This window comes from Ambystoma mexicanum, chromosome 10, assembly GCF_040938575.1.
Source record: "Ambystoma mexicanum isolate Mex_15411 chromosome 10, UKY_AmexF1_1, whole genome shotgun sequence".
Lineage (NCBI taxonomy): Eukaryota > Metazoa > Chordata > Amphibia > Caudata > Ambystomatidae > Ambystoma > Ambystoma mexicanum.
The window spans coordinates 288,690,882-288,712,974 of record NC_090932.1 but is presented as its reverse complement, the minus strand read 5'-3'; positions in this window follow the sequence as shown (position 1 = coordinate 288,712,974).

Below are 22,093 nucleotides of genomic sequence, written 5' to 3'. Positions count from 1 at the left end.
AACTCTGCAACCAGCCAGTCAGTCAGGCCCTCTCCTTGGCCTCCTTCAGCCAGATCGATCTCATCAATGCTTTCCGTTCTAGATATCAGCCAAAGCCACCCGATTTCGCTGCATCCAAAACTGCTTCCCGAAGTACATCCAATCACTCCCAAATGCCTCTCCAAGTCATCTCTCTTCTCGATCTCTCAATCTCTCAGAGAGAAGCTCCATCCAAAACTCCATCTCCAACTACAAACTCGAACTAGAAACTCCCAAAGCCTCACCTCTCATTATACTGTTCAATGACGTGCATACATATCCATGGTTACATGTCTCTCTAAGCTAGAATGCCTCTCTATCTGTCAGCATTTCTAAATGTGAGCAGTGCCTAAATGTCTGTGATGCATGTCTTGTACTTTTCAATCACTGCGTGTTCTGGTCATCATGACATTTTCTACATATCTAGACCATGGTATCAGTGCTTCTGTTACTATACCATCCATCTCTCTCCATTCACTCCATTCAAATCCCTCTCTCATTGCATGTCTCTGCGTGCAAAACTCCCTGCTGCCTGTCCCCACCTTCTCTGTCTGCGAAGCACAACCCAGGGCCCGATAAGCCAGCAATGCCTTCTCCACTCGGACAAGAGTCATGTTATCTGTCTGCCAAGCAAACTGTTTACGCATTCCACATTCACACTAACTCATAACAACTTCTGCAGTCCGCTCTGTCTAACGTTTACTCTTTCTCTCGCAAACTCAAGCGCTATCTAAAATGCAGATTCAATGCATATTCTAAGTGCACACTCATGTGTGTCTCTCTACAATGCATACATAATACATAACAACGTATCTCTACATGTGTCTACATGTCTCTACAAATATAACATGTGGCTCTACATGGCACTTCAAATATAACAGGCCTCATTCTACAGCAAATACAAATGCATACAAAGTGGCAGAATAATGTGGTTAGTCTAATGATGTTAATACTTCATGTAACTACTAATCAGAATGTATGATGTATAACTGGATCCCTAAATGGGTCATGATTCTCTAACAATGGGTAATGATTCTGTAATGATAACAAACCAGGCTTCTCCATACTATCTGGTTCCACAGAATGGCCTCTCTGCCCCCCTCAAACTTGAGCTGGACCTCTCCTCTGCTTTCTCTCCCTCCCTCCCCTGCAGACCTACCTGTAAGCTACGCTGACTGGTTGCTTGGCTACCCTCGGAGTCTGACTGAGTACCTGGCTCCTCCATGATCAGTCTCACCTGCACTGCCTCCGGGCCTACTGGGCATTTAGGGGGCTGTAACTGTAACCTCTACAGGCCCCTAGCTCCTTGCACTTACCCAGAGCCACGCTGCCCTGGCTGCAATTACTCAGAGTTATTCTGCCCTGATTGCACTTCCCTCTTCCCTCTCCCTGGCACGTCCCCCTTCTGTTCCACCTGCACTTTGAGCTGTCGCACTTGCATGATCTGAATGACACAAGGCCTAGTAAGAATGATTGCCTTGTGCTCCCTCTGCCTTCCCGCCCTTGTCTCGGTGTGCCTAGAAACACTTGTATACATGCACATTTTAAATGACTTATCATATCACTATCAGTATATGTATCCACATCACCTTCACCAATCACACAACTTTCCTTCTCTCCAACAGTCTCACCTTCCTCGCCATTAATTTCTGCCCATCTCACTATGCGCCACATCATGCTCCTTGCACAACCTGTACCAAAGTGCACCATTTGCTCCATACTAAACTATCATCCAATCGCACATACCCTGCTCCAATACTCACCATGGTAGGGGGTGGTAAGTATACAGGTAGCCCTTTCATCACAAATCTGGGACTCAGACCTTTTGCTCCATCTGCACTTGAACCTCCTTGACACCCTTGGTGTTATGTTTTCTGCAAGCTTCTTTTCTTTCTCCTTCCCATGTTTTACCACCTACTTAAGATTTATACCTGATTGTGTACCACCACCTAGCCACATCGGTCTCAATTTATATCCAGTATTCCTGCTCTTCATTAGCTCAAAAGGTATACATCCAGTAAGAGCAGTCAGTGTATACCTAGGCGCTTTAATAGCTTCAGCTAAAATACACTGCCAATTTAAACCACTAGCCAACGCTAATAGTATACTGTCCTTAACTAATTGGTTAACCCTCTCCACCAACCCAATGGCACTAGGGTTATATAGGGCTGTTCTATGATGTTCAAAGCCAGATTCCTTAAAAAATGCCAGCTTTTGATGGGACACAATCTGCACACCAATATCAGTTGCATGAATTTCCGGTACACCTTCACGGTCAAAAACCCTATGAAAAAAATCCAATAACCTTGCTTGTTGTGACAGACTGTGTGGGTGAAACATCCACCCACTTGGACGTATAATCAACTAACACTGATAACAATCTTGCTTCTCTCCTATCACATCAAAGGGACCCATTATATACATTGCCACCTTGCACAACACTTTATCCGCCACCAATATGAGATGTATTGGTTGTGCCCTGACTACTTGACTCTTATCACTGATGGCACATGGTGCACATTCCTTACAATCCGTTCCACTTCACCGGCCAAACCGGCTATGACCGGTCACCAATACGACTCTCTCAACTCTCTTTTAGTAAGCATCCTGCCCAAATTTCCTCATGCACTAGCTCAAACAAATGACCCCTTACTGATGTAGATGGCACCAACCTGTCACCCCGAGCAACTCCCCAAAGGCCCTTTGCCAACTCATCCAGGACCAACGCATACCCCTTACCCTTAGAGAACTGCTCTAAATTCGCTATCCTTCCATCAAAACATTTAGAATCCACTCTAACTCTAGATTCTTTTCAGGATTTTTCAACCATTCTCCTTTGTCATAGCCTGTTTTACACATACAATCGGCACGCCTTCTCCCTCTTGTAACTCTTGTTGCCCTGGTAATGGCAACCTAGACAAACAATCCTCCACTGCATTCCTCTGTCCCGGCTCATACTCCTCCATGAAATTATAGGTTTGAAGGTCAACCATCCATCTTGCTATGTGTGGAGACACCTAACCAAAACATTTTGTGGTCTATACATGAGTAAGTGGTTTACGATCCGACCTTACCATTTAAGGTGTACCCCACAGCAAAGTTCGGAAATGTTTTGACACCCACCATGCACTCAATGCCTCCCTCTCTATAATGGTGTACCTTTTTCTGCATCTCTCAGGAGCTTCGAAGCAAATGCTATGGGGCGATACTCTCCCTCTTGCCACTGCACCAACACTGGCCCCACCCCTATATCACTTGCATCTATTGCCAACACAGTTTTACACTTTATGTTAACAGAGATTGCACTAGATCCACATCCAGCTTCACCCCTTGAAATTCCTCCCGACACTGTTGTGTCCATGCAAACAATATGTGCTTCTTTAACAACTCCCTCAAATGCAGCATCTTTTCTGCATAACATGGTACACATTTTACATAATACTATGCCATAACCAGAAATTAACTTTACTGTTCTTTGGATTTTGGGGCTTGAGCTTGCAACATGACTTTTACCAAAGCCTTCTTTTGGTTGTATTCCCTTACCATCAATGGTGTGACCTAAATAAGTATTAGTCTGCACCTTCACTTGGCATTTTGTTATTTTTACTGTCAATTCCTTGTCTTGCAACACTGTTATCCCTTCATGCATCCTCTGATCATGTTCACTTTGTTTTCCCGCTACATTAATGTATCCTCATGGAAATAACTCATCCCTTCAATCGTGCCAAATAGTTCCTGCATCAACCGATGGAAAACAGACGCCACTGCCTATGCTAAACCAAAAGGCACCCTGTGGAACCTGTATGTTCCAACTGTGTTATGGAAAAAGTAAGAGGATATACGTCTCATGTTACTCAATCTGATGATATTCTGATGACATATCAAACATTGAGACCCAAAATGCCTGTCCCATTGTGGTTAGTAATTCAGTAATATTTGGTAACAGGTGTCTGTGCACCTGGATACCAGCATGCAAATTGCACAAATCCACACACATACGTAACCCTCCATCATGCTTATGAGCCAAGACTAATGGTGATAACCATTCAGAAGACTGAATCCCTTACATTACTCCTGCTAATTTGAGATTAACTCTGATTTGAGTGCAATACTGGCATATTCCTTACTCTATGTGCTTTGAGCACCACTCCTTTTTAAAATTATCTTCTGCACAAACCTCTCAACTTTCCTAAGTTGTGATAACTGCAGGACATGTTGCTTTCACATTTTTCAACAATACCATTGTGCTTTGACTCACACAAACTTGACATCTCCTTGCCTGGACATATCTGAATATCTAGTGCTGCTTGTTCCTCCCATGCTAATACACTGTCACCCTTGCTCATCACATAGTTTTCTCATCATTATCCTTCCCTTATATTCAATGCATTCCCACTCATAACCTAACACAGTCATGTGGACTTGTCCATACACAATAGGGTTAATGTCAGCCAGTGCAAGAACCGTGATTGGTTTTCCATAACTGCTTTCATAGAAATCTGGGGAAATCATGGTATGAGGAGAACCTGAATCCACTAACATTTCCATGACTACTCCATTAGCCTTCAGGATGTCCCATCAACCACATTTCTTTATTTCTTGGACTTTATTTCTTGGACTTTATTTCTTGGACTTGCAAAAATACTCTTCCCTCCAACACTTTGCCATCATGGAGTTCCACTATGCTTATGCTTGCCCCACCTGCATGTTGTTTTTGAGTGCTACATTGGTTGTCTTGCATTTCCTGGCAAAATACACATGTCTCAGAATGCAGCGCTCTCTGTTGCCCTGTGCTAAAAACATTTGCAATTAGTGCATCCTTATTTCCATCCTCTGTTATATTTACCAGTATAGCTTTCTCCCTTATTTATACTGATGGTGGAGTGTATGATCTACCCCCTTCTGTTCTCTTAGAAGGATCAACTGTTTGTAACTCCTCACCCAATCTTACACATGTCTTTTAGTTACTTCTTGCACATATTTAGTAGATTCTTCAATGGCCATGGCTATCTCTAATGCTTTATCCAATGTGGGGTCTCTAGCTATCCAAAGCAGCTCCCCTTTTTTGCATTACATGTTTTCATCATTATTTGGTCTCTGATGTATTTGTCTCTAATTAAAGTGAACTTGCAAGTCGCTATTAATGCTATCAAAGCTGTAACATGAACATTTATGGATACATCCATCCTTTGAACCCTAGAAAAGAAATGGTACTTCTGCAATACCATATTTGCCTTTTTGCCAAAACATTTGCTTAGTTTTGCTAATGCCATTTCATAAGCACTAACCACCGTCTCTCCTTCACCACCTCTGTTCACTACCATGACATCTTCACTTGGTAAATGTCTACAAATCTGTAGTCCTTCAGTGCCCAAACAGTTTAATAAAGCAGCCTAATTTTTGGGCCTGAGTAATAATTCCACCTGATGCTCTGAGGTGCACTTTAAAAATGGCAATCCATAACTCCCGATCTAAGGGAGGTTCTCCAGGACATGTTAAAAAACCTTGGTGGTGGTGTTGCAATATTTGATTGCATGTTTGGTTGCTTAACTGCTGCTTTTGTCACTGGTGTTGCAATCAATTTATATGATGTCAATACTTTGCTCCACTAGCGGATGGCTCTTGTTCGTTGCACTTATCTCTCTCCTTTTGTGCCAGCAAGTCGAGGTGCTTTCCTTCAAACACTTTACGAGTCAGGAAGCTCAGTGCAATTGGCGTGCGTCTTCTTGCGCCATTTCACTCATGCTTGCAGATGTGCTGGTTGCTTTCATTTAAGTTTCTGAGGAGCCCCGGACTCTGTTACTGTTAACGCACCCACTCTCTTGTGTGCTTGACCTTCTCGTCTGTTTCTACCCTTGCCTGCTCTCCTTTGTGATGTACCTTTTCTGCAGGGGTATATGAGTTCTGCTCTTCCTCCCTGTTGAGCTGACACACATTCCTATCTGCCTTTAACTCCTCAGCTTTCCTGTGTCTTGACGCCTCAGTGGCCCGTCTGTCACCTCTGCTTTGACTTGCGTGGTTTCTCCTCGTGGGTTGTCCATTTTTTCCCACTCGTCACCAAATAGTAGTGGTGCTCCACTACCAATAATACACAGACACAGGATACAATTTAGATGAATTTATTCTGTGACACTCCCTCCCCCTCATCTCCATCTCTCACCAATCCATCTCCTCCTGACCTCCCTTCTAGAAGTTGACCCTTTCATGGAATGCCAGTAAGGTTCTACATCACTAAGGCAACCAGTATACAGAGATATCATTATGTCGATACATTAATACTGTAACCAAGTCCCATAGGACTTCTTTGGGGATTGTCAATATTACTGCATAGAGAAACAAAAGAGGCACGATTACCACCATTTTGTCTAGCTGTTTTACCGCCATGCCCAGTCAGTTGTCTTGCTTATGGAACCACAAACTCATGATCAAGCGGACTGGTAAAACAGGCAGTCTTTGGAAATACTGGTTTACCTTGGTCCACCAAATTCACAATGGGACCCTAAGGCCACTATTTTTCTAGAAGACTTAGTAAAGGAGATTCTTCTATTTCTTCTTATGCATCCCGCTTGAAGCCTAGCTGACATCACCCCAGCTTTGGTGGCTTTAAGAACATAGGGCCTCATTACGACCCAGGCGGTAAGGGGTTTACGGCAGTGTAAACAGCGCCGACCCTTACCGCCTGATTCCGAGGTCCCTTAGCGCCATGGCGGATTTAACACCTGCTTTTAGCAGGTGTTAAAATCCATGGCGCTAAGGGACCATGTTGTTAATTACGCCACCGTAATTTACGGTGGCGTAATTAACGCCTTCCCCACTCCCATTATGCCCTATGGGGCAAAAATGGGAATGGGGAAGGGTAAATGGGGATTGGGGACTTACCGCCCCGCCGACCTCGGAATGGGGCGGTAAGTCCGCCAACCACCATGGCGTAAACGTAGTTTACGCCATGGTGGTAAATGTACGACCCAGGCGGTAACTTACCGCCTGGGTCGTAATGAGGCCCATAGTAAGGTTTTAGCCCAATGTGCAATCAAATATCAACTTTTCACTCCACCCAGTTGATGGTCTGAAGGCAGTGAAACAGGTAGTTCTCTTGTTAAAAAAAATGATTTTAGGGCCCAGAATGCCTGACCATTTCCACACCAGTGCAGTCCTCCACTGCTTGTAAAAAAAGATTCTTGAAAAGAAATAGTGTAGGAATTTCAGGATTTCTTCAAAGATGAGTGACTCTTTGATGCTCTCCAGTCCCTTTGCTCCCCCAAAAATAGCAGTGAGATGCCACTACTGACCAAATGGGATGACATCTTGCCCCAGGCAGATACGTTTGTCTCTGTTGTGCTCTGCAGGATGAGGTTGTAGTCACAAGTGCCTTCTTTGACCTTCAAGAATTTCAATGTATTCAGTTGTCATCACTGTGACACAGCAGAACAGGCAATAGTGGGGTCTCTTATTAATGCTGGGCCAGTTTACGTAGTGCAGTACAGGCCATGTCAAGTTGCCAGCGTTCATTCAAAAACAGGTGGGGTCCAGCTAGATGGCTTAGCTTTGGCCACCTGACAGCAAAACTACAGTGAAAGTTGCCAATTTCCTAGTGAAGGCCCAATTTCATAGGTGTACACAGAAAGGAAAGCAAAGGATCTCCATTCAGGCACCAGTACTATGGAAACCCATGCCCCTGGACAATCGTTGTTCTGCTGATTTATTGCCATTTAGGAAAGATTTAAAAACACACCTAATCTACCAGCAGGTCTCCTATTGCATGGTCTCTGTATTTATGGGTTCCTGTCTGTAATGCTGGTAAAACATGGCATCTGTTTTCAGTGCATTCTGGGTACTTCCAGAGCCATAATGGACATTTGCTCCAAGGCTCAGTGAAATCCACACATTTTCTCCAGCCCTCAGTGAAACCTGCATTTGATGTGACCTTGTAACTTGGTGTGTATTCTTCCACTGGCAAACATGTTTTCTTGCTTCTGCATTGCTTCAAGGACTGTTTTGAAGAAGGTGGCAGCTGGTATTAGATAACGTTGTGAGATAATTTTGCAAAACTGAAGAAAAGTTATGTAGCTGTTTCGCGTTCTCATGAGAAAGGCAACGCTTTGCCTCTTGTGGTTGCCACAAGCCATTTCGGACGGGGGCCAGTGGGAACTGTCAACAGGTAGAGACTTGGAAAAAGCCAGAAAGTTCTAGAAAAGGACATCATGTATTTGCAATGGTTTTAAAAGGGGGGGCACCCAAGCAATCAGACAGAGAAAGCTTCACTGGAGGATGAACGCATCACTCCGGGGCCTGTTGATGCAAAAGATCTCCCTACCTGCCTGTGTGGGAACTTTCCAGTGCAGTTTTTCTGGCGAGATGAGGATGTACTTTAAAGCTGTGTCAACTTTGAAGTATTTTATCTAAACTATTTTTATTACTTATTATTCATGTTGTTGTTATTCATTTCTGTATGCTTTTGATGAATAAATAGGCCGTATAATAGCCCTTTTATAATCTAGATGAGTGTGTGTATGCATGAATAATTGCCTTCCAGCGTTTGAGGTTTCTTCATGTAGTGTGCTGGGGCTGTGAAATTATATCTGTGTACTTATGGAGCAAAACACTGTCCTGCCTAGAGACACTTGAATTTGCATGCTATATATTATAACATTTAAATCGATCATTTATGCAGCCCTGATGCCTTGTCAGATACAGCATTGAATGAGGGCTCACAAGAATGGAGAAGACAGACATTGGTGCATTAGTGCTGGTAAGTGGGTAGTCTGAGTATGGCACCAGCTAAGGTCCAAGAGGAAAAAAGGAGACACTTGCATATCATGAATACCCAATAGCCAGTACGGTAAGACGTCCTTTCATCAACACCCGTTTTAAGGACGGGTGTTTTTACCACAGGGTTTTGCCGAAAAAACGTTTTAAAATATTTTGGGAAGGTGGGAAAGGGCATATAATGGGTTGGGGGTCAGGAATGACAAAAATAGGTCGAGGACAGGGGTTTGGGGCAGAACCCCCCAGAAATAATAAAACATATATTTTGATTCGTTTTTTCAGCAAAAACCCACCGTAAAAACACCCATCGTAAAAACAGGTGTCAATGAAATGACATAGAACCGCCAGTACATATCAGCTCAATTGGGGATCCTAAAGTGACTTAACCTCTGGCTTCATGCTGTAGTCACTGATGCCTTGTTGGCTTTTACACAGTCATCTCTTATAGGCATTTGGTTGCTTTTGTTGTATTCCCTATCGTTACCATTGCTAACAACCCATTCAACAGTAAAAAAAATAAGCAATAGTTCGATTCGTTGACTCTTTGATTTGTTCTGTTGTGATTCGGTGTAATTTAACAGAAAGTATATTGAACTCTGCTTGTAGGGCCTGTCATTTTTTAAAAATAATTCAAATAACATATAAACAATGGTTGTGGGAAAATGTTGAAGGGGATGCCCCATTTCCCCACGGCCATTTCAGTGCATTTGGATGCTGGGAATTTTACCACAGCATTTGTATGGGGGTAATAGGAGGTAGAGGGTCTTTTTGTAGTTAAATAAGGGGTATGGGAGTTGCAAAGTAAGGAGGGGCAGTAGAACTGGTTATATGGGGGCTGTCCACCAAGAAAAACTCTCAGTGACATGTTTCATGCAGTGAGTTATCGTAGATCTTTTTGAACATTGCAAGCTGAAAAGTCTGTGTTTGAAGTGTTGTGGCTTGATTGCAAAGGAGCATAGTCTGTAGTGGGGAAAGTTTAAGAGAGCAATTTTAATACTTCTTAAATGATTACTCCAAGTTCTTACTTGGGTGAGGCATATAATGCGGGAGGGTTCGGTGAGGGTTTCGAAGGCCGTTGACAAGTCAAGCACTAGTAGAGAGCTGATGTGCAAGAGTCCACATCCAGCCTCAGGTCATCCAGCCCTGATGCTGGAGGTGGCTCAATTAATCTGGCTGGTCAAAAGCTGGCAAAACAACATTGCCCAATACTTTGTTATCTTCAATGAAGTGTTTTTATCTGGGTCACTGCAACCTTCTCAATTAGGTGCTGCGGTAAGGAATTTTGGAAATAGTCCAGTAGTTGCTCAATTGCAATAGGTTAAAGACTATTTTTTCCAATAATTCTGCTACATTAATTTTTTTACAAGCCTTCTGGGATGTTCCCCGATATTGGCAATGCGCGAAGAGTACTTTTTAAGGTTCTCTTTGATTCTTGATAGTGAAGAAAAGGTTTTGGAGCGTGCTGGTGCTCAGCAATCCCAGAATGGGCTGTATGTGCTGATTTTGCAATTTCTCCAAAAAAGACATGTTTGCAAATGCAGTTTTGACAACCTCCTTGCCGACATCCATTGCACGATCACTTCGTTTCCCTTGGTCACTGTGCATTGTGATGCCCCGCTTTTTTATAAACTCTATTTGCATTTAAATATACCAAAGACACATCGACATTTCTTGCTAACTTTCTAACCGTGGCATCTAGATACAGGCAGTGCTTAATTAGTAAAAAAAATAACTGTCTGGGCCCAAATATTTTCCTGCACTCCAGTAACACTGCGAGTGGGCAATTCCCCGCCGCTGCTGCCACCACCCATAGCTGCTCTCCACAGTGTCGACATATTTGTGGTTACATTATGGCTACGACCTGCTCATTGTGGTTGATGGATGCACTGACTATCACCACTTCATAATTAAAGGGAGTCTGAGACAATGAGGGCCGGGGCTCAAAAATAAGTGCCTGGGCTGAGCCCTGGCAAACACCCCCACAAATTAAGCACTGGGTACATGCTAATGGTAATAAACATATTTTAACTATTCTAATCAGAATAACAATAAACAGGGCACTAACGGTCTGATTACTGACCGTCAGTTCTGAAGTTACATCTTGTCATGCATAATGTTAGAGTTGGGATCAGATGGTTAAACCTGAGCCATGAAGGGGCAATCTATCACTATATTGTTAATATTGATTCCATGGTGTCTGTAGTGTTTTGCTTATGTAGTAGGTATCGTATCAAGGGGGACCAGATATTCTTGGGGTATGAGGTGAGAGGAGCGAGCTCTCTATATATTTCTTCAGTCCATCTAGCAAGTTCCGCTATCCTGAAGGAGATTTGTAAGGAAGGCATGGTATCAACAGTAAAACAGACACAAGTGACCACAGTTCAAGGTGTTTATTGAATTTAGAAAAGGGTTTGAAAAATGCCTATCTAATCCTAAATCTACAGATGGGAGTAAGCTATGACCATCAAATAATAATAACGCAGTCCTAGTAGTTTCTTGTCAACATAAAAGGGCCTATACTATTAAACCTATTGCCAATCCCTACCTCTAAATACAAATAGTGTGGAAAACAATGTTACAAAAAAGAAAGAAGTGTTCACAAAATAATATGTCAGGATGTTCAGACTGTTGGCCTCCCTTCCCCATGTTTTCAGCACAGGACAAGGCAGTGCACTGGAGATTAGCACTGTCTCTGGCTTCTCTAGCACGAGGATACAGTTCAACCATTAGCACCAGGGCCTTCTGTGCCCAAGTCTGTGTGTCTTTCACAGTCTCTTTCACTCAGAGGGCCTGATGCAACAAACAAACAAATGATACGTTATTTTCCCAAGTCTTTCAGGTTTTCACAAGTACTCAAGTTCTTAGTAGGCGATTCACTATTCATCTCGGGCCCCCCTTTGCCAGGCTCAGACCCACTTTGGCACAAAACCTTCTCGGGTGATTTTCGCTTCACCCCAGGTCCCCCTCTGCCGGGCTCAGACCCACTCAACACAATGTTTGTAACATATTTATGCATCCAATTTCTCATAGGATATTCTTTCGGGTGACTCACGGTTCACCCCGGATCCCCTTCAGTCGGACTTAGATCTCGGATCCCCCTCCAACAGGCTCATATCCACTTCATATATCTTTCCATCAACTATCGAAGACTTTCGAATATGCACAGGGTTTTGCTTGACCCATTGTAGGACCACTACGACTTCACAACTCAATTTTATATAATTCTTCACATTTTCCACCTTTCAACTTGATACCCAACAGATAATTTCCAATGAAAACCCACGTGGTGCCGGAAGACTCTGTCTACGGTATCAGTTCTTGGCTTCAAAGTTCAATCACTCATCTGCGGGTTGATTGTGTTTGCGTCTCTTGCCACATACGCTTCACACAGTGTTCTCTTGTTTTCACTATACAGTGTTGACGCTTGCAACCTTGGCTTCAACACAGGCCGGTCTGGTATCAGTCTCCCCAACTCAATGGCTGTGCTGACTTCACTGCCGCTGCTTTGTTGTAGGAGTCAAGGACAGCACCACAGCAGCCAACAATTCTCCCCACCTTGACTATCGACGTGGGAGAGCCCCGGGTACCGCGGCACACAATGCAGGATTCTTCAGCCTTTATTCATGGTTTTATGGTTCCAATTCTCGAAGGCTCCTGAAAGTAACATGCTAGCGTTGAAAAGGTCATGGGCACTACCCTCCTTGCAATCCTCTTCGATTCTGCCGTCTTTCGCCTTGTATTAAGCTTCCATCTTGGAACTGCTGCCTTCTCATGTGTTTTGCCTCATTCAGAGTGTGCTTTCGTGCTCCGCCTTTTATCCATGTGGGGAAGTGTAATGGAAGTCAGGTGTGTGTAATGGCCAGTAATTGCCTGACCCTGCCTGACCACTGTATTGGGACATGTCAGGTATACGGCTCAGGTGTTAGTCCGTTTTCTCTCACAGTGAGCTGTCTGTGGGAAGGTGTTTGTGTTGGGAATGGGGATTGAGTTCCTCAGTATCGTACCTGGTAGGATGGGGTAAAGGTGTTACAGGGAAGGGGATACCGCATCTCGCCATCCAGTGTCCCACTTCCACTCTCTGAAGACCCCTCAACCAGGTGATCCTCCCGCACTAGTCCACCCCCAGGAACTGGATCCACAAGCGATGGCCATGTCCTTACCACCTGTATGACAGATCCCCGGGGACTAGCGCGTGAGACACCTTTAGGTTTCCCACAGATCATGGGAGCCGAAGAGCTCACCCAAGTCGTAGCACTTTCCTACAAGCTAACAATAAAGCCTGATTAACGAATCAGTCCAAACACTTCCAATTTTTGGAGGAATGGCCAATAGACAAGCTAGCGGATCTGGGGGGATTTTGGTATCCACCATCCCAGAAACTGTCTGAATAAGTTAATTCCAAAAGGGTCTTACTTTTGGATATGCCCCTGCAAGATGTATAAAGTCTGCGTCCTATCATTCGCATCTGGGAAGGAGGAGTGTATGCAGTGGCGCAACAACCATTGGGCAAATTGGGCTTTAGGCCCCCCTCCCCAAATTTTGGGTTATGTTCACTTAACCTGGCTGACCTACAGGGCTGTGGTGGGTCCGGACAAGACACAAACAATAAAGGGTGCCTTGTTCTGCACTGTTAACAAAGGGCCGGCAATTACTAACGTAATGCAACTGCATTCGTTTGCATACATTTTTAGGCATTTGAAATCATGATCGAATGTCATAATCTGCATGGCAGGTGAGTGCTTAGAAAGGTAGGGGGAAAGGAGAACGCTCATTCCCACCGCAGTCCTTAAGTGTATCATTTCAGACATCAAGTGGAGAGTTAACTGCTTTTAACACTGAAGCTTCACCAAAATAGTTTTATTAGAATGTGCAAAGAAGTTAGATGCCCCCACACAAGTAAGTTAGTCCCTCCCCCACAATCTCTGAAGTTGACACCCCTCCCAACATTTGAAGGGGTTACCCCCATGAAATTCTGTCTAGTTGCACCCTTGAGTGTATGCCCCGCTTTAAAAAAAAGTGTTTGTAAGGGGCCATGTATTGCCCGTCCTGCCATCAGCAGGACGGGTATTTACCTCACTGGCTTTGCTGTTTGGTCTATACCAAGCAGGAATGGCAGCACAGGCCCGTATGAAAGTCGGGTCAGGTACCAAGCGGCAATGGCTGCACAGGCCCGTATGAAAGTCTGGGGCAGGAAGGGGACTAGAAAGGAGCCATGAGCGGTGGGTAGGGGATGGAAGTGAAAGTCAGGAGGGTGGTGGGGAACAGTACAACAGGGATCAAGGTCAATTTGGAGGGCACAAGACTGCTCTCTTGGAACTGCTTCTTCCATGTGTGCTTTGCCTTGCTCAAAGTGTGCTTTCATGCTTCACCTTTTATCCATGTGGGGAAGAGTGATGGAAGTCAGGTGTGTGTAATGATCAGTAATTGCCTGACTCTGCCTGACCAGTGTGTTGGGACCAGACAGGTATACGGCTCGGGTGTTAGTCCTTTTTCTCTCACAGTGAGCTGTCCGTGAGAAAATGTATGAGTCAGGAAAGGGGGAAGGGGGTTGAGTTCCTAAGTATCCTACCTGGTAGGATGGGGAAAAGGTGTTACAGGGAAGGGGATACCGCGTCTCACTATCTGGCATCCCACTTCCACTCCCCGAAGACCCCTCATCCAGGTGATACTCCCGCACTGGTCCACCCCCAGGAACTGAATCCAAAAGCGATGGCCGTGTCCTGGCCACCTGGATGACAGATCCCCGGGGACTAGCGGGTGGGGCACCTTCAGGTTTCTCACAGACCCCTAAACTTTTTGATTTTTCCCACTTTGGTTTTTATGAACTCTAGATTATTTTTGTAGCCCACCATGCCACTTCAACAATTTGTTAGTATACTGTCCTGTTGTAGCCCATATGGCTCCTTGGACAGGGCTGCTTATTAAGCACCCTAGCTTGGCCCGAGGTCCCTGCATTGGCTTAAGGGAGTAGGCTGGTGGTAGTTGTAATTTAGTTTTGACTTCACTAGGGGTGTAAGCCGATTTGCTGTATTGGTAGACCAAAGTACCTTATTGGTGGCCATTGGGGTACTGTATTTTGTAAGTCCCTTTCTCTGTCATTTTATTTTTGGGTCTTTCCTTTGTTTGTGAAAACTATATGGCAGGCCTAAAATGGACATTGTACAAACATGGATTTCTGAGCCCAGCCCTGCAGTAGTTTGGGTTGGTTTAGAGCAGTCCTTGGCATTAAACAAGCCAATATACATACTAGGTGAGTGGACCTGGGTGTTTGTTGGTTATTTGGTGGGCTTCCTGATGTCTGGCCACCAAAACCTTTATTTGTGTGCCCCTGTGTGAGATTGGAGGGCTGGCTTAGTCCATCCCACAAGAGACTGGGGATTTATTGAGGGGACCGTAACCATGTCTCAATTCTGCAGGTTTTCTGCTGGGGCTCTGCAGGTTTATTTACTTGCAGGATGATTTGGCCACCTAGCTTCTGACCCTGCAATGCTAGGACTGCATCTGGTTATACTGGCTGGATACCGTGTCATTACCTGCGCTGCATGTTTTTCTTTTGGATGGTGGACAAACTTGCTTGGCTGTCCCCATCCTCTCTCATGTCCTCTTCACTGCGGATTCCAGTGCTCAGACCGTTCCTAGGTGATAGTTCTGCCAAATGATCATCTTGTTCATGCGCCTTGCGGTAGGAAGCTGCAGTCATCCAGCAGACTTCTGGGACACAAGTATCTCACCTCTGCTATTCATCGGGCACATCCTGGGTCGCCCCCACCTCCCTAGGACTGTTTTTTGTTGGCTGGCTGCAGGGGAGTTGCTAGGTCTGGAAAAGATCTGGGGCTAAGCTAATGTCGGAACTTTCGGGACTGGGGGCTAGCTAGCCTTTTGGCTGTAGCTCCTGAGATTCTATCTGGGGCTACGACCAAAAGACCAGGGGCTATAGCCTCCTTAGCCCCATCCCCCCAGCAACGCCTTTGGCTGGCTGTCCCTCTTTGCCCTTTGTGCAATCTGATTGGTCGGGTTCCTCCGTCTTCCTGTAGCCACCTGCACCATTTCCTTCATACTAGGCTGGTGGGTCCCATTCCAGGATAGGCCGAACAGCTAATTGTTGTTCTTTTGGGTCACTGGGTTAGTTTCTGGGCTGGTGTTCAAGTCCCTGGGTGACTGGGTCCTGCAGCTTGACCTACAAAGGAAAACATGTACTCACTGGGTTGTTTCACCATTCCTGAGACATGTTTTCGGACAGCAACACTGTTTATTTTTACCTCTGAGCCGTGGGCTGATGGGCTATTCAAGATATGTACTCCTAGGGGTCCCTGTGGTCAATGGTCGAGGGTTTCTCCAGGCCCCTTGCAACTGGGGTTTGCCCTTCAATTGCATTGGCCCGAATACTGCTGTGCTTCCTTTATTCCTGGGTCTGCTGGGTCTCGAACCTGGCACTGGAGCTCTTTGAAAGGGCCTCCTCTGGTGTACCCTGTGGTAAGTTGCCCTCCTATCCATACCTATGGAGCAGGACAGAGAATTACCTGCCTTTTCACCCTAACCACAGCTGTGCCTAGACCTGGTCCCAATGATCCTTATGGAGATATTTTGCACTTACCTGAAACTCTTCAAAAAGTGACCTTGAAGGCACTTACCTGCACTGGGACATTGTTCCTGAGCCCCCCTTTTGGGTCCAGGGAGTTTATTATAACCATCTTCATTTAAACTCTTGCCTTTGGAAATCTCTTGCTACTATTTTACACTAGTGGTTACTTTTGTATCTTTGTACTTCTAGGAGTGTAATGTGACCTTATGGTCTGGTACTATCTGTCTAATTGTATCCTGACTTTTGATGGCCTTAAGGGTTGGGTCTAAATTATTAACCCCTTTTTCTCCTTCTAAGAGCTGTATTTAGTATATGGGGTGCATTTGAATCATGTACATAACTATCTACGAGAGGTTTAGGATTTGCTGTGACTGTGTTCTGTGTTGGCATGTTGGGTCCTGATATTGACTGTATTCATGTATGTTTTGACTGTTCAGGGTTCTCTTATCTTCTCATTCCACATCCTTGTATTGTATCTTTGGCCAGGAAATGGGCACCATGTTTGCTTACTTGATCATCACTGTTTTTACACATACACTGTGTTATTGATATGTACTATGTTTAGCCCATAGTAATTATTTTCGCTAATAGAGATTCTGTGTTTGATTTTAAAATAAGGTCTATGTTTGTACCAGGGTAGAGTATCATTTGTGGGTATTAACTGTACTTCAATACCAGCCTTCCTCCCTTACTCAAGGTTAGCTGCCCTGCGACATATACTGCTATAGGGAGGTCTGGTCTTTCCTTGTGGTTGAACCCTGTTTAGCCTTAGGTTAGATGATTTCTCATTCATCACCCAAAGGCTGTGGAAAAATCTCTCTAGCCCATAGTAAAGCATTCTGAAATGAGACACTGAGCTGTGGAGCAAAGCAAGAAAGGGGCAAGAAAAAGCAATTAGCAACCGACAGCGAAAAGGGGGGAGGAATTGCTCACAGACACATACCTGGTTCCTGCCTCTTCACCATTGTAACACACTTAAAACTCCCACAAGATCCTACTCTGTTTTTCATGAGCAGCTGACAGGCTACATCCATTGTACTAAGTGAAAGGTTCTCAACACTTGAACATTCTTCAGGCTGTGCTGTGAGAGTCCTGAGGATGTACTAGGCCAGCACAAACGCAATTGTTGTTGGTGTATAGTTCCTAAGGTTCTTTGCCAATTGCTGTGATTCCATGGCGTTCCACAACAGGACTGCTGGCCTTGCCCATAAACCATTTTCTGTGCTTCTTTCCATATCCACCAGTCTTTTCCAAGCTGAAGGTACAACAGTTACCAGTCACAGATGCCCAGGGCTTCCAAGCATTATTTGGGTTCAAATTTCCAGACAGTCTCACATCTTAATGCCGGTGGGCAGAATACCTCAATATCCAATGATGACTGCCAGGATGCTGTCTTTTCCAAAGCCTGGAAATCAGCCTTTACTCCAGCAAAGCCATGGCAAGCAAGACAATTTCTTCTTGGCAAGGATCATCTATTAGACTGTAGGGTTCTTTCTTGTCTGTGGTACCACAAATGTGGCAGCAAATGCTAGGCAAATCCTGGGTACTTATTACCTTCACACTTTGTAACTCTGTCTATGACAGCATTTCTTTAAAATGGTCATGTGCTGTAGTATATTTAGGGCTAACTACATGTAGGATCATACGGCCATAGGCAAATACTGCTCCCTTATCAGAAACAGGACCAGCCCAAAGACTAGCGAGTGTCACAGATGGCTTAAGTAATGTTCCAGGACAGTTCAAGGTTTTTGAACTTCAATGGGCCCTAGCACTGTTCCTGCTCTCTCTTGTCTGAAAGTACCACCTCCCTAACCCAGGTGTCCCTGGCCCTCGGTTAGTAGATACTGATTGTTTCTCCCTTAATATGCATTCTAAATACTGAAATTAGTTGCGATGATGACCTAAAGGCACATTGCCTTGTCTGTCTGTCTTGACTTCCCAACTGTCCCTACTCTATCCAATGGTTAGTATGCTACAGGAATTGGGATTTGTGCTGACAGACACCCTGCTTAAATCAGTCTCAATATAGCGTTGTCTCACTTTCCTCGCCCTCTCCTTAACTCTTACTACACACCCTCCTCCAACTCTGCCTGCCTTGACTCCCTTCTTTAGTCTCCTCTGGCCCTCATAGGTCTCTCGTACCGTTTGGGCATCACCACCACCCTTTGATGCTACTCCTTCTCGCTGCTACCCCCTCTACCACACTACTACTCCCTCCTCTACACTATTAACTATGCCAAACTACAACTACTCCAGCTCTTCCCCCTTCCAACTCTGTCACACTCCTTTCGCTCACTTCCATGCACTTTGTTGTCACTCTTGCACTATCCCACCTGTCCCACTCGTCACACTATCATGCACACTAACAAAAAAATATCACTTACACCCACTATCTAATGCCTCACCTGCTTCCAAAATCACCTCCACTGTCCACTAAGCCATTCTTCCTCCTGCTGGTCTTTTGGTCTGAGCCCGCTACATCCTCTGACCTCACCCATACAACCCACACCCTCCAGCTTCCTGTTTCCTCTTTAATTCTTCTCTCCTTCTCCTGGTTGGTGATCTGACCCTAACCAATTAGGTACTGTATTCTGTGCCCAGGAGGGATCAATATACTGTAATGTGTGAGCACAGAAGAATCATATCGGGAGCCAAAATGATATCTCACTGTGTAAATACTGAGATGAATCTGATGATGTCATCACTCCTTTCCCAGAGGTAGCCTCTTCTCATGAGGCCAGGAGACAGCAGCAGCTACCTGATCCTGACCCTGGGGGCAGCTTTTTGAAGGAGGATCATAGGGGGGGCTACCCTAAGGGGGGAGTGAGGCATTATTGTATGAAAAATGGTATCCCGCTTGCCCTTTTAGGGATATCCCCTCCATTCCACATGCTTTAATGGCATATAATAATTCCCCTCAGCAACCCACAAAGCATCTTGACAATATACTTCAATTTTCTGAAACCAACCTACTGACAAACACTGACACGAGGAAGAGGACAAATAGAATGAATATTTCTCAACTGAAGCAAAATTAGCAGTCCAGTTGTTGAAGAAATCTGATTGGCTGTGAGCATCTCCCTTTCTCAGCATGGGAGTTCAAAGATGGAACAGCTGAGCAACAGAGAGAGATCCGACCGACTAGCTTATGCCAGGTAAACCAAGCTGTCAGGAGGACAAACGAGCAAAGAGGCACGAGAGAATCGCGGAGGAAAAGGTGGAAGCGAGCGAAGTTGAAGAGCAGAGCAGAGAGCAGGCAAGGCGGTGTCTGTGTTGACAACGCACTCCCACAAGCACTGGAGACGCTGATGAGAGATGCAAACCAGAGAGAAAGCTTTGTGCTGGCAAGAGAAGCTGGTGTGACACACGTAATGCCACCCGCCGTCTAGCTGAGCCGTCCAAACTGAAAGGAGAGAGAGCAGACGCAAAGCAGGACCTGAACGGGGGTCGGACAAGCTACGGAAGCCGTTTAAGCACCAGCGAGCCCATAGTAAAAGCTGGGGCACCAGGTGGAAGTGGGAGAAGGCATCCCTAAACACAAGGGGGAGACCATTCCCTATGACATGCTAAGTGGCTAATCTTCATAGTTCCAGTACTTGGGGAAGGAAAATACAAGTAACCCAAATGGAAAGGGGAAATTGGGGAAGATAAATACAACCCTTGGTCCTGACGCTGTTGACTGTTGTGTTGAAAGTCCTGGCAGAAGAGTAAACCAGGTGAGCGGTGAGTCTGCGACTCACTCCCATAAAGTTGAATTTGAATTTCCTGGCAGGAGAGTATACCAGGCAAGCTAGAGAATTAAAGAAAAACAGAAAGGAAGAGCAATACCCCATTTTTGAAAAGAACTGCACAACAGACCAGTCAGGGGAGTATACCAGGCGTTGTGTGAGTCTGGAACCCACACCCAAGTTGTGGCATTCTTATGAGGGAATCCAAAGAAAGAATCATACCCTTAGGATTTTGAACTGCATTGCATGAGGAGAAAACCTGAGGAATGGAGTCATTTCCCTGGCAGTGAATTGCAACACCAAGAGGAGGGAGATATCCTCTTGGGCTACAGGAACGTGGTTATTCTTTTTGAACTTTTTACTTTGGTGGAGAGAAGCCTGGGAAAGGGAACCATCCCCTGGAACTGTGAACACTATCCATTGGAGATTTCTGTAGAATGTTTCATCTTTTGTTGAACTTGAACAATCTTGCACTCTTTCAAGCTAAAGACATTATCCTCCACAACGTATAGTTAATTTTAGTGTGAGAGGGCGAGGATAGGATTTTGGACACAGGACATTTTTGCTTTAGACATTTTGACAATGGACAGAACCCTTTATATTTTGGCCGAGGTAAGGAAATACCTCCTAGATTAGAGACAGTGAGGCCTTTGCAAACCTCATTTTTAGTTCAATAAATGTTTGTAGCCACAAACGTGAGTTCCCTGTGTTCGTGTTTCATTCCTGGCTCCTCATATATGGTGTCCCTGTGTTTGCATTTCATTCCTGGCTCCTCACATATGGTGTCAGTGGTGGTCTCAGGCTCAGTTTACACCAACTGGGGAACCCTCAAATTTGAAAGACGTAGTTACAGAAAACTCTATTGGATTTGACCTATGTAGTAGCAGGGGAGAATTGGTGGAACCCAGAGACCGAATTTTAATACCCACTCACCTGGTTCTAGTACCCCCAGGCACTGAAATCAGGTTAGCTTGTAAGTCTGACCTAGCTTGGAGACATGGCCTAGACGTCCTAGCAGGCATCATTGAACCTGATTATAGAGGTGATGTGAAAGTCTTGATTCAAAACAGTGGCAAAGAGCCACATGGCGCTGGCCACAGCCCAGGAGCATCCATTTAAAAATAAATGTTTTATTGGTAGCAAAGGTGACCACAGGGGTCGCACGTGCGACCCTTGTCGAGCCCCAAATGACATCCCTGGGAGGGTATTTTAGATGCAAAACTTTCACGAACAATGGGCCTCATTACGAGTTTGGGACTTCCAAACTCATTCACTGTTACCTTCAGATTACTGTCTCAGAACTGGAGGTGAATCCTCCAGATTCTGATGTGATGTTTTTGCTCCAAGGGCCTCATTACAACCCAGGCGGTAAGTTCCCTACTTTACCACCATGGTGTAAACTCTGTTTACACCATGGTGGATGGCGGATTTACCGCCCCATTCCAAGGTGAGTGGGGCGGTAAATCCCCATTCCCCATTTACCCTTCCCCATTCCCATTTTTGCCCCATAGGGCATAATGGAAGTGGGGAAGGCGCTAATTACGGCACCGTAAATTACGGTGCCGTAATTAGCACCAAGGCGGGTTAGCGCCTTGCATTTTAACGCCTGCTAAAAGCAGGCGTTAAAATGGTAATCAGGCGTTAAGGGTTAACAGCGCCGACAGCGCCGTTAAACCCTTAACGCCTGGGTTGTAATGAGGCCCAAAGTCTGCTATGGCTCCATTTGGCTCTGGAGGAATTACCACCTGTGGTAATCCTGCCGGTGGTAACACCTCCAAACTCCTAGTATGGTGATTAGAAGGTGCAGTGGAAAGCAAATATTTCACTGCCCTATCCTTAAAATACAAAGATGATTGGGCCTCAGCACATGTTTGGCAGTAACCTGGCAGTAAATCTGCAGAATTACGGCCAAACTCAGTTACTGTTGCCACCACTCGGACCTGTGGCATTACCACAGTATGACGAGTCCTGGTGCGTTGGTATAAATCCACATTTTTGT